Source organism: Thalassophryne amazonica, chromosome 4, assembly GCF_902500255.1.
Source record: "Thalassophryne amazonica chromosome 4, fThaAma1.1, whole genome shotgun sequence".
NCBI lineage: Eukaryota > Metazoa > Chordata > Actinopteri > Batrachoidiformes > Batrachoididae > Thalassophryne > Thalassophryne amazonica.
The window spans coordinates 75,519,217-75,532,669 of record NC_047106.1 but is presented as its reverse complement, the minus strand read 5'-3'; positions in this window follow the sequence as shown (position 1 = coordinate 75,532,669).

Sequence of the window (13,453 nt, the reverse complement as noted above, 5' to 3'; positions counted from 1 at the left end):
TCAAGTGATGGCTTTTTAAGTAATGGTTTAATTACTGCCACCTTAAAAGCCTGTGGTACATAGCCAACTAATAAAGATAGATTGATCATATTTAAGATCAAAGCATTAAATAATGGTAGGGCTTCCTTGAGCATCCTGGTAGGAATGGGGTCTAATAGACATGTTGATGGTTTGGATGAAGTAACTAATGAAAATAACTCAGACAGAACAATCTGAGAGAAAGAGTCTAACCAAATACCGGCATCACTGAAAGCAGCCAAAGATAACGATACGTCCTTGGGATGGTTATGAGTAATTTTTTCTCTAATAGTTAAAATTTTATTAGCAAAGAAAGTCATGAAGTCATTACTAGTTAAAGTTAAATGAATACTCGGCTCAATAGAGCTCTGACTCTTTGTCATCCTGGCTACAGTGCTGAAAAGAAACCTGGGGTTGTTCTTATTTTCTTCCATTAGTGATGAGTAGTAAGATGTCCTAGCTTTACGGAGGGCTTTTTTTTATAGAACAACAGACTCTTTTTCCAGGCTAAGTGAAGATCTTCTAAATTAGTGAGACGCCATTTCCTCTCCAACTTACGGGTTATCTGCTTTAAGCTGCGAGTTTGTGAGTTATACCACGGAGTCAGGCACTTATAGAGCAACAGACTCTTTTTCCAGGCTAAGTGAAGATCTTCTAAATTAGTGAGACGCCATTTCCTCTCCAACTTACGGGTTATCTGCTTTAAGCTGCGAGTTTGTGAGTTATACCACAGAGTCAGGCACTTCTGATTTAAAGCTCTCTTTTTCAGAGGAGCTACAGCATCCAAAGTTGTCTTCAATGAGGATGTAAAACTACTAACGAGATACTCTATCTCACTTACAGAGTTTAGGTAGCTACTCTGCACTGTGTTAGTATATGGCATTAGAGAACATAAAGAAGGAATCATATCCTTAAACCTAGTTACAGCACTTTCTGAAAGATTTCTAGTGTAATGAAACTTATTCCCCACTACTGGGGAGTCCATCAGAGTAAATGTAAATGTTATTAAGAAATCAGCAGACAGAAGGGAGTTTTCAGGGAATACTGTTAAGTCTTCCATTTCCATACCATAAGTCAGAACAAGATCTAAGATATGATTAAAGTGGTGGGTGGACTCATTTACATTTTGAGCAAAGCCAACTGAGTCTAATAATAGATTAAATGCAGTGTTGAGGCTGTCATTCTCAGCATCTGTGTGGATGTTAAAATCGCCACTATAATTATCTTATCTGAGCTAAGCACCAAGTCAGACAAAAGGTCTGAAATTTCACAGAGAAACTCACAGTAACGACCAGGAGGACGATAGATAATAACAAATAAAACTGGTTTTTGGGACTTCCAATTTGGATGGACAGAGTTGCCTCAAGGTGCTTCACACAGGTAAGGTCTAACCTTACCAACCCCCAGAGCAACAGTGGTAAGGAAAAACTCCCTCTGATGAAGAAACCTCAAGCAGACCAGACTCAAAGGGGTGACCCTCTGCTTGTGCCATGGTACAAACATAAATTACAGAAACAATTCACAGAACAATTCATGGATGAATATACAAGAATTGCTGTTGCTGCACAGGACAGGAGGGTCGCCAACACAAATACAACTCCCATCTCTGGATGGAGCTGCACCTTAAACAGAGAGAAAACAGAATCAGGCATCAGAAAGACAAAAAATACTGTATAATTTGCCAGCATTAATCAACAAGAAAAACAGAAAAAATACTAAGGTGATCACCGGCCGCTAGCCCTAAGCTTCACTAAAAGATAAGGTAAAGTTGAGGCCGCAGCCCGCTCCAATTACTAATAACATGAATTAAAAGAGTAAAAAGCATAAAACAAAACTGTTCCAGTATGCTAGCCATATGAAAGGGAAAAGAAGTGCGTCTTAAGTCTGGACTTGAAAGTCTCCACAGAATCTGATTGTTTTATTGAAGCAGGGAGACCATTCCACAGAACAGGGGTATGATAAGAGAAAGCTCTGTGACCTGTAGAGTTCTTATTCACCCTAGGGACACAAAGTAGTCCTGCACCCTGAGAACGTAAAGCCCAGGCCGGTACGTAAGGTTTAATTAGGTCAGCTAGGCAGGGAGGTGCCAGTCCATGAATAATTTTATAGGTTAGTAGCAGAACCTTAAAATCTGATCGCTAGCTGAACATAAAATAGCAATCCGCACCCAGAATCTAACTTATGACATGGTGAGGCATTATAAACAGGCCAGTCATGGCTCTCCAGCATCTTTAAAATTCTGGGGGATTGAGAAAATTACAGTTCCATCCAGAGTAAGTGATAGCACTAAAAACTTTTATGTAGAGAAGCATTTTGGATTTATACTTTGGACACTTTGGGATCGTTTGGTTTGAATGAAGAATTGAACTGTACTTGTTTTCTTTAACATTAATTTTTTTTTTTACTCTGGGTTAGTGTTATTTCATCTGTTCTTTTTTAATTGGGACGGTGTGTCTCTAATTATGAATTGAGCGAGTGCCTTGATTGACGGATGGTCACGCCCCTTTTACGCATTATGACACCTGGCTCCTGTCAGTATTTAGGCTGCACCATCCAGGTCTTTTCAAGACTCTGATGAAGATGTGATGTGCACATCAAATTGTTAGTCTTTTTCTATGTCTTCAGCACCTTAATAAACTTTTCAGCACCTACTACTGTGTTGCACCAACTGCTTTCCTTTTCTACAAGTCAGTGTTCCTGGTTGCACAGGAATTAGTGCTGTACAAAAGTGCGGAGAACTCTCCTTTTTTGAGTTATTAATGTCTAAATTTTATACAAACACCATTTTTTGCAAAATGAGAAAAAAATCTAAAATATTTTAGGGCTGTAACTTTAAAACTTTTCAAGATATAGACCTAATATTTGGTATTTCATTGTAACTTTGTGACGGGAACAGAATATCAAATTGGCTAAACAGGGCTGAGGAGTGACATGGGAGCCAGCCAATCTGCATCCAATACCAACTAATTGCTGCTCTGTGAAGAGAACAGCCAAGTTTTTTTACAAAGCCCATAGAATCATCCAACTACATCTTCACTCTGTAAAATTAAAGTTATTAAAGTTAGACTTTTGACAGTACATTGTGATTTAAATCAATTGATCTGTTTTACTGAACAAAATAAAAAGTTGTGGGACCCAAAATAAGATGTCTGGGATCAAGGTTAAGCTATATACACTAGAACATGACCTGCTCTGGCTCTTTCTGGAATTAGTTTGAGACCTCTGCCTTACAGAGTGCTGGGATTATCAGTGATAGAAGAAAAAGCAACAGCATAGATCTGAAGGATTGGACAAACATATTCTGCCATTGACAGATCATTGCACCTGAGCACTTTGTTTATCATTCACATTCATACACACTTGCATTCATGCATGCTTTGCATTTTATGTCCTTCTGAGCGCCCTTCCTCCTCCCTGCAGCCCAGAGTTGTGTGATATTCCTCTATAATTCCCATTATGATAGTGTCAGGTTTGTTGCTGAAACATCTGAATGGCTTAGCTGTCTTAGTGGCTATATTCCAAGCAAGCTTTACTGTTCTTCCTGTGAAGTCCCTTTCCATACAGAGACATTGGCTTGTGCACCGCTAGCACCCACTGGACAAAACTACCCTGTGAGTCACTGGAGAGTCATGTCAGTCTTCTTTAAAATTAAGACAGATCCCCCCCAACAAAAAAATTTAATAGTAACAAAAATAATAATAATAAACATAATTCTAAGAATAAAAATAATAATCCTCTCTGCATACCATCACCTTATCCTGGTGGAGAGGTTTGTGTGTCCCTATGAACCTGAGAGCTGTGTTGTATGGAGTATTCGTCTTCCTGGTAGGGTCTCTCATGGCAAATTGGTCTCAGGTGAGGGGCCACACTAAGAATGGTTCACAAACACTTAGTGGACAAACAAGGCAGTCACTGAGGTAGTCCAATAACTCAACAGTGGCAAAGTCCTGGTTCAAGAGATCCATCCAGAAATGCTGAAGGCTCTGGGTGTGGAGGGATTATATTGGATGAGATGTCTCTTCAACATTGTTTTGAGGTGACAGTGCCAAAGGAGTGGCAAACTGGAGAGGTGGTCCCCAAATTTAGAAAAAAGGGACCAGAGAGTGTGTGCCAACTACAGGGGCATCACACTACTCAGCCTCACTTGTGAAGTCTAATCCAGGGTGCTGGAAACAAGGGTTTGGCCAATAGTCAAACCTCAGATTGAAGAGGAACAATGCAGGTTCCATCCCGGCTGTGGAACAACTGACCAGTTCGTCAGTCTCACAAGGATCATGGAGGGGCCCTGGGAGAATGCCCATCCAGTCTACATATATAAATATATTGCATTTATACAGCACTTTTCCATCTGCATCAGATGCTCAAAGCGCTTTACACACTAATGCTTCACATTCACCCCGATGTGAGGGTGCTGCCATACAAGGTACTCACTACACACCAGGAGCAACCTTGTCCAAGGGCCCTTAGTGATTTTCCGGGCGGACTATGATTTGAACCGGTCTCAAGCCCAGTGCTTAACCACTAGACCATCACTTCCCCATATGTTTTGTGGACTTGGAAAAGGTGTATGATCGAGTACCCCAGGAGATGCTGTGGGAAAGCTGCAGGAGTATGGAGTGAAGGAGTCCCTTCTCAGGTCCATCCAATCTCTGTACTCAGTAAATGAGAGCTGTGTTTGGAAGTAAGTTGGACTTGTTTCTGGTGGAGGGTGGCCTCTGCCAGGGCTGTGCCTTGTCATCAATCTTGTTTTGATACTCATGGACAGGATATCGAGGTGTAGGACAAGTTTAAAGATGGCTACATTTGACCAATTTTAAGAGTTCAAAAGGTCTTATTCTGTATCCTATTTGTATGCTCATATATAGGGTATTTTAGCATTTTGTTATATTTTTATGATGTAATGTAGAAAGATAGTTTTTGTGTCGATAAAGATAGAATCTTGTGTCACCTATGGGTCAGTTATCGAACTGGTCATCCCAGTAACAACAGGTGATTAGTTCCATTATGTTTTCCTTCCACACAAGTGTTCACCTATGATCACTTTCATAAAATATTTGTCAAAATTGAATAATATTGTTCACAGGCCAAAATGTTTGAATAATATATGTTTTCTCTCTCTGTCTCTCACTCTCTCTCCCCTTTGTGTGTTACACACACTGGGCCTCATGTATCAACGTTGCGTACGGTGATATTTGAGCGTATATGGGGTGTACGCCAAAACGGCTGTGCTACTTGGCATTTATCAATGTGGTCGTTGGTGTACGCTGCGCTGAAAATATACACCAGGTCGAGAGGTGGCGTAAATTATACACCAAAATGAACCAGCGCTGGAATCCACATAAAAATGAAGATGATCAACATGATAAACAGTGCCATTATACAAATCAATGCATATGTTACATAAATAACACTTTCCTGATTATACTACATAATAATTAATACAAATCCCGCTTTTGCGGGATTGTTATGGAGCACGATCCGTGGCCACAGCGCTGACTGCAAAGAAAGCGCTGCTCGCCTTTTTCTCCAGACTTCGAGCCTGGAGCCAGAGTAGCGCTGAGCTTAACTTCATGTGGTGTGATCGTTTTAGACTATGAAATTGATAATAACAACTGTAGTTTCGTCATTCCCTTAATTCGCCCGTGCTGCAACCAGGTTTTGTCGTCTCCATTCGGTTGTCACAATAAAATAAATACAGAAATACATTTAAAAATAAAGAAATCTGACAGATTAGGCGTGTCTTATTAATTGAGCGAGCAAATATCCACATGTCAAGAATTATTGACAATGGTGCCTCGCTATAACGGCGTTCACCTGTCGTGGCCTCGGAGTCTCGCGGAGTATTTAGTCCAATTTTGCATACCTTTTTTTTTACAGTGTTCTGTGTTCTGCATATCTGTTTATAAGAATCTTGTTGCCTAGAAGGGAAAAGAGCGCCAACAACTACTCATAACTGTGTTTGTCACACGGACACAGACACCTGCTGCAGCGAGATTTGAGTGGAAAAGGCACAGCGCCAGGACGCAGAGGCCCGATCTGTGAAATACTGGTGAGTCACTATTAATAATTTCTTATGTGTCCGACCTCGTTCGTTGATCGTTAAAATGAATTTGTTAGTTCTAAATGCCATCATAATTATTTATAGGAAAACGTTCTATTTTTATTTCTCAAACAAATGTTTGGGCCTGAAACAGTTTGGTATTATTTTCCTACTAAGGTTTGAACTTTGAGAGTGTTTACACACGAGAGAAAAGTGAGAAACTGTTCATGCCTGATTGAGAAAGTGTATAAAGTGTGTAGTGAGGGGTTTTACAGCTTTGAAACATCTATAATAATTGTAAAAAATAACGCTGACTACGTCGCGGTTTCGCGTATTACGGGCTATTTTTTAGAACGTAACTCCAGCGATTAATGAGGGACCACTGTAACACTTTATTGATTATATACTACAAAACAATTGATACGACAGCCGCTTTTGACGCTCTATTGGCACACGTCGTGATTGGTGGCGTACTTTTTCTTGCTGTCTTCCCGGCTTCCATGTCATAAAATGAGGGTGTGTCTGAAGCGGAGTCTGAATATTTATGGGCGTGTTTATTATAATTACGATCGTTTCCACCCGCCGCATTTATCAAGATCACGTCAGACGTACGCCAGAAATGGGGAGGTGCGCACTGCTTGATACATGTCACAGCGACTTTGGTGTATTTCAAGTTTACGCCGTAAATTTATGCCAAAAGTGCGCAACATTGATACATGAGGCCCATTGTCACTGGATTATGTGAAATTCTCAGGAGGTGAAATAGGTACATTTCTGAGCAACCATCTATATTTTTCATATTATTATTATAGTTGCCTTATAACAGAGTTTTTTTCTTCTTACGCAAAACCCATTCTGTTGTATGGTTTGAGATGTTTTATTCTGAGTGAAGGTGAAGCCACTAATGCTGAGATATTATTAACTGGCAGGAGCACAAAATAGACCCCTTTTAATTCCATGTCATCTGTCTGGCTGCCTATCTCACAGAGTCTTTTTTGTGATATTCAAGACAGCCAGAAATCTAACTCCCACCCTGCATTTATATCAACTGCACACATGCATGGCAACAACTGCCACATGTGCTCATGTTGGCGCAAGAAATGATTAAAATGGTAGTCATACAGCAAATGTTCCAATTACAGGATTAATTCATGCTGTCACTGCAAATATATTTTTGAAAAATATTAAGCATTTTTCCATCACACATACAGTATTGCCTATCAGTCTGTGTGTTTGTCACAGCAGGGTGAAAGCCTTCGACTATATGTTGTTTTGGTGTAGGATAATCTGCTCATTACTCAAAGAAAATGATATTATTATATGTGAAAACTGGGCAAACACTTTGGGATTTTTCTTGTGATTGTGAAAAAGTTGTCAATTGTGGAATAAATTGTGTGAATAGAGTTCAGCATAGTCCTGGAAGAAAAAAAAAAATATTCCCACCTTGTAGACACAGCTGCACAGGTAAATCCCCAAGAACATAAATCTCTTGAAATGTTGGTGTTGAGAAGCTTCAATTTGGCAAATACACTAGCTACATTCCATTTTCATTGTCTGAAGCAACATGATAGTTATGGATTTACTCATTTTTGTACAGTCAGCCAGTCTGTCAGTTGGCGAGTTTCCATTAGCCTTCAGATCTCACAATTTGAAGTTGTGAATTGACAATATACAACATCTATTAAAAAAAAAAAAATCCAATCAAATATCAAAAAGTTTTAACACCTACATGAGGTTGTATTTCAGGCAATTCAAACAACAAAATTTGAAAAAAAAAAAATGCAATAGAAAGACTTTTCCTGCAATTACAGGTCACATGATGTACAGAAAAATTCTCGTACATGGCAAGGTATGTGTTGTTGTGGAACAGACCGATATGTAGCGCGTGGCCTCGCTTCACCGTAATTAAATAAATACATTAATTCTTTCTCAACAAAAACCTGAGGTTTTGAACTGAGGACACAGTGTTCTGTTTTCACTTCTAACCAGGCCCGGGGCCAGAAAAAAAATATTAAGAGGGCGATGAGTTTATCACAGGGGGTGGGGTCGCCCTGGGGTGGGGTCGTCCCCCCCCCAAAAAAGTGCGCACCAGAGGGTACCTGCCTCTGAGCGTGTGTAATGTGTTATATGGCTGGGGGGGCCTGGCTGCCGGTTTGTTTGTCTTTTTGTTTTCCTCCCAGGTGGCGTGCATTTGGGACTGAGTGGCTGTGTTGCTGAGGCTGTCAGGACCTCACCCTGATCACCTGCGACTCGTCAGGACTCACAGCTGAGGTGCATCTGGCTGGATTGGAGCATGTTGGCATTTAAGACTGGAGTGCACAGTGTGTATTTGCCAGAGACTCGACCTTGTGACCAGACGGGTGAGATCGTCGTCTTGGGAGCCATCTCATCAGCAGCGGACGCTGAGAATGTCCAGGTTTGATGCACGGTCTGTGAAAGAGGAGGGGGTGAGGTCTCACGCTCGTCAGCACACTTCCTGAGGTACGTTGGATTTTGTGACTAACAGTTATACAGTCAGTAAATGTGGTGTCCCTCACACCTTATTGTATTGAGCTGTATGTTAGTCATGTATCAGCTTCCACTGCGGTGGTGTTTTGTGAACGGGATGTTCCATGCCTGCAGGTTGGGAAGCTGATCAGTAATCAAGCCAGGAAGTGTTTGCTGTTTGTACACCTTTAAGTGTTCTGTGTGTAGAGTGTGGACTCACATAATGGTTCCTTCTTTCACAGACTCGGTTGTTGCGGCCACCTGGGGGGTGTCGGCGGGGTCCTTGGGTCCGAAACAGCTTCTGGCTCCGGACCGTTAGCGCTGCTGGGAGCACACCACGCCAGGCCGCACCTTTCTGTTATTACATTTTCACTGTTATGTATTAAATTCAGTTAGCCTTTGTACCGTGCTCTGCTTATTTCATACTGGGTCCTTCAAACGCTGGTCGGTTCTCCGAGCTGCGTCCGACACATAACAGTAGTCTCTGGCCAAACATCACGGACCCAGCGTTAGCAGAGACGGTAACGCGCCGGGAAGGCGGCAGCAGACGTTCAGTGGTTATCCGGATCAGTTGCGGGGCTCTCCGCCCGGAAGGTGCGTGTTTGAGACCCATTACTGGATACTAATTTGTGCTCTCTTGCAGCCGTGTTCCTGTGTTGTGCCTCATCCGGGGATCGTGGTGGAGTGTGACTGGCGACGGCTTCGCGTCACACTCCGACCGGATGGGAGGTGTAAACGGGAGCTGCAAGAGTGCGTTTGTAATGGGTTCACGCGCACGGCGGAGCTCTGTTAGCACGGGTCGCTGGGCTTCCTGTGTTACAGTCGTAGCCCCGTTTCCCCGGATAAAGGTAACTACTGCGTCTGTTGTATCAGCTCCGGCGTTATTTAGTTGAGCACATTTTGGTTGTGTGTTGCACTCAGCTGCGCACACAAAAGCAGCTCGTTTGTTTTTTTCTGTCACCCAAGGGGTTTTTTCATTTTTAGCACTCTGGTTCCCCCTTGTGGTGACTGAATCACGGTACCGTCAAGCTCTGGAGTAGGAACAGGTGTGTTCCATTTGGTTGAGCTTGACAGTATAACTCACTGATTTGTTTTGTGTTAGTTCATTTTGTGTGGGTGTTTTTTGAGTTGGTTTTTGTGTGGGCTTTTCTTTTTTGTTGTCCACTATTTGTCTGGGGGTGTGACCCGGTAGCCTTTGCTAACCAAGAACAAAAAAAAAAAAAAAAAAAAGAAAAACGGGGACCCAAACAACTGTGTGTTGGTCTGTTTTTTTTTTCTTTTGTTTTTTTTTTGTTTCACATCCCCAGGGTTAGATGGAACGGTCCCCTGGGGGGTGCTGGGGTGGTATTTGGGTTGTTTTTTTCTCTTTGTTTTTTGTTGTGCCCTCTCTTCTCCTCTGACTCCAGCCGGGTGTGCCGTAGTGTCGGCATTGCTGGAGGGGTGCAGTTAGGTTGTGCTGGGCGTTTCCCAGGTGGCCTCTGCACCCGGGAGGGGAGGGGGGGGGGGTTTGGGGTTTTTTTTGTTTTCCCTCCCCCAGTTTCCGCCCTCAGGGTTTGACTGTGGTGTCCTCTGGGGGGGAAACGGCGTTGGGTCCATCTAGCCGTGGACGGCCGGGGCTGGGTCCATTGGTCGTGAGGGGAGGCGTCTCCTGGGGTTGACGAGTGGTCCTCTGGGGGGTGCTGGTAGTCCCCGTGGGTGACGGTGGATCCCAGAGGGACCTCGGCCGTGGTTATTACTCCTGGAGCTGGCGGGTGGCCCTCTGGGGGGTGTTGGTCCCTGCGTGTCGTTTGGGGGGGAGGAGGGGGGGTATTTTGGCATTTTTGTTTGTGAGCTTACATGTGGGTTGTTTTTCTTTTCTCCCCTTCCCTGGGGTTTGATGGAACGGTCCTCTGGGGGGGGGGGGGGGGGGGGGGGTGTTTTAGTATTTTTGTTTGTAGGCTTGGGTTTGGGTGTTTTTCCTTTTTCCCCTTCCCTGGGGTTTGATGGGACGGTCCCCTGGGGCGGGGGGGGTGTTTTGGTTGTTTTGTGTTATGACTAATCACACATGTTTGGTTAAAGGCTGACCGCACAGGTGTAGGAACTCCTGGCCACACCTGTGCTGAGACTGTCAAACAAGGGCAAAGATGCAGCCAGTTCAACCAGTCTATTGGAGGACGAACGCAGACGCGGTTTCCAGCCATGGTCCCTGGAGGGGGGTGTTTCTCCTGGGCCAGGTGTGTGTGGTCGCCGGGAGGCTTCCCGTGAGGGTGGGGTACTGTTATATGGCTGGGGGGGCCTGGCTGCCGGTTTGTTTGTCTTTTGTTTTCCTCCCAGGTGGCGTGCATTTGGGACTGAGTGGCTGTGTTGCTGAGGCTGTCAGGACCTCACCCTGATCACCTGCGACTCGTCAGGACTCACAGCTGAGGTGCATCTGGCTGGATTGGAGCATGTTGGCATTTAAGACTGGAGTGCACAGTGTGTATTTGCCAGAGACTCGACCTTGTGACCAGACGGGTGAGATCGTCGTCTTGGGAGCCATCTCATCAGCAGCGGACGCTGAGAATGTCCAGGTTTGATGCACGGTCTGTGAAAGAGGAGGGGGTGAGGTCTCACGCTCGTCAGCACACTTCCTGAGGTACGTTGGATTTTGTGACTAACAGTTATACAGTCAGTAAATGTGGTGTCCCTCACACCTTATTGTATTGAGCTGTATGTTAGTCATGTATCAGCTTCCACTGCGGTGGTGTTTTGTGAACGGGATGTTCCATGCCTGCAGGTTGGGAAGCTGATCAGTAATCAAGCCAGGAAGTGTTTGCTGTTTGTACACCTTTAAGTGTTCTGTGTGTAGAGTGTGGACTCACATAATGGTTCCTTCTTTCACAGACTCGGTTGTTGCGGCCACCTGGGGGGTGTCGGCGGGGTCCTTGGGTCCGAAACAGCTTCTGGCTCCGGACCGTTAGCGCTGCTGGGAGCGCACCACGCCAGGCCGCACCTTTCTGTTATTACATTTTCACTGTTATGTATTAAATTCAGTTAGCCTTTGTACCGTGCTCTGCTTATTTCATACTGGGTCCTTCAAACGCTGGTCGGTTCTCCGAGCTGCGTCCAACACATAACATAATGAATTGGATGCGCTCCTAGAAAGATCATGTATTTAGGCTACACCGTTGTAAGAGACTGACTAAGAGTAAAGAGTGATGACAGTATTTTTTAATTATTATTTGAACGTATAGACCCAAGCCTTATCCCATCATATCTCAGAAGCTAAGCAGTACAGGAACTGGTTAGTACTTGGATTGGAGACCTTTTTTGGAACACCACTGGCTGTGTGTGTTTGTCTGGGTAAAACTGGAGTTGCGTCAGGAAGGGTATCCAGCATAAAACTTGTGCAAAATACTAATGCACATCTGGCTGTATCCACTGTGGCAACCCTGAATCAAATGGGAGCAGTCTATCTTGGCTTTCAGTGCTTACCAGTTGAGTGAGTATAAGAGAACTTGTGGAGAGCTGGACATGTCCAAACTTGTCCTCTAACACTCCGAAACGGAGGTGTTCCTTTGTCTCGCTTCATCAGCGAATCGGTCGTGATGCGCGAAGCCTCCGCGTGGCTTTCCATGACAAAATCTCTTGTTAAACGTGAAATGTGCCGGAAAATGGCTGATGTCCAGCTCTTGTGATAACCAGAGAAAGAGCACATGACGGTCTCGTATCCACAGAGCCATCAGCTTAGAAATGATCCAGTGGTTTGTGCCGCGACGTCGCAGCTCGGAGCGCGGCACACCAACCGTCCTTAAAGGGGTCCTTAAAGCTGTAGTTAAAGTCCTTATTCTCTGTGAAGCCCGTAAAATTTTCACCAAAAGCCAGATAACTTTTTCAAATGGTTTCCAGGTGCCAGTCTCTAACAGCTTCTGAAAAAATTCTGATGGAAAAAAAGTCCTTTTCATTCCGCCATTTCCAGACAATGAAAATCCGACAAGGGGGCGGGACCACTCCTTTCACAAGGCATGCTCACAGGCGAATGACGTCACCGACAGGCGTGGAAAAACTCATGCATGCGCACGAGGGTTCAAGCATGTCTGACGTAAAAACATATGAATGAAATCCATATAGTTTTTTTTTTTAAATAAAAAGGACCGTTACTTTATGGACACACCACATACTTGGGAGGTGAACTGGGGACCCTGGTCAGAGACAATGTCAGAAGGAATGTCATGCAGCCGGAAAGCATGGTGGACCAGGAGGTCCACTGTCTCCTGAGCTGATGGCAACTTTGGCAGGGCCACAAAGTGTGCCACCTTGGAGAACTGGTTCGCAACTGTGAGCACATGGCGTTTTCCTGGGATGGAGGAATTCCTGTGACGAAATCCAGGCAGACGTGGGACCAGGGGTGACCAGGTGTGGGGAGTGGCTGGGGGAGTCTGGCTGGAAGCTTATGTAGGGTCTTGCCTCTGGCACAGATGGTACAGGCTTGGACTGATGGCCACCAGAAGTGCTGACAGATGAGGCCCAAGGTCCTGTGGATTCTGGGATGGCAGGCAAGCTTGGAGGTGTGACAGAATTGCAGGACCTCAGATCTGGCTTCTGGTAGAACAAAAAGCCATCTGGGATGTCCCCCACTGTGATCAGAATTATGTCCCAATGCTTCATGGATGGCTCTCTCAACATTCCAGCCCAGATGAGAGCCCCCATGATCATGGACCAGGGAAGGATTTGGTGTGGAGATGGAGAATGATCCAGAGGGTTGAACTGTCAGGAGATGGCATCAGATTTTCTGTTCTTCAATTCAGGTAGATATGGAAAAGTTGAAACGTTCAAAATTCAGACCACCTGGTTTGCCGGGGGTTCAGACGCTTGGCGTATTGCAGGATGTATTGCAGGTTCTCATGGTTCATCCAAATGATGAATGGAACTCCAACCAGTGCCTCCACT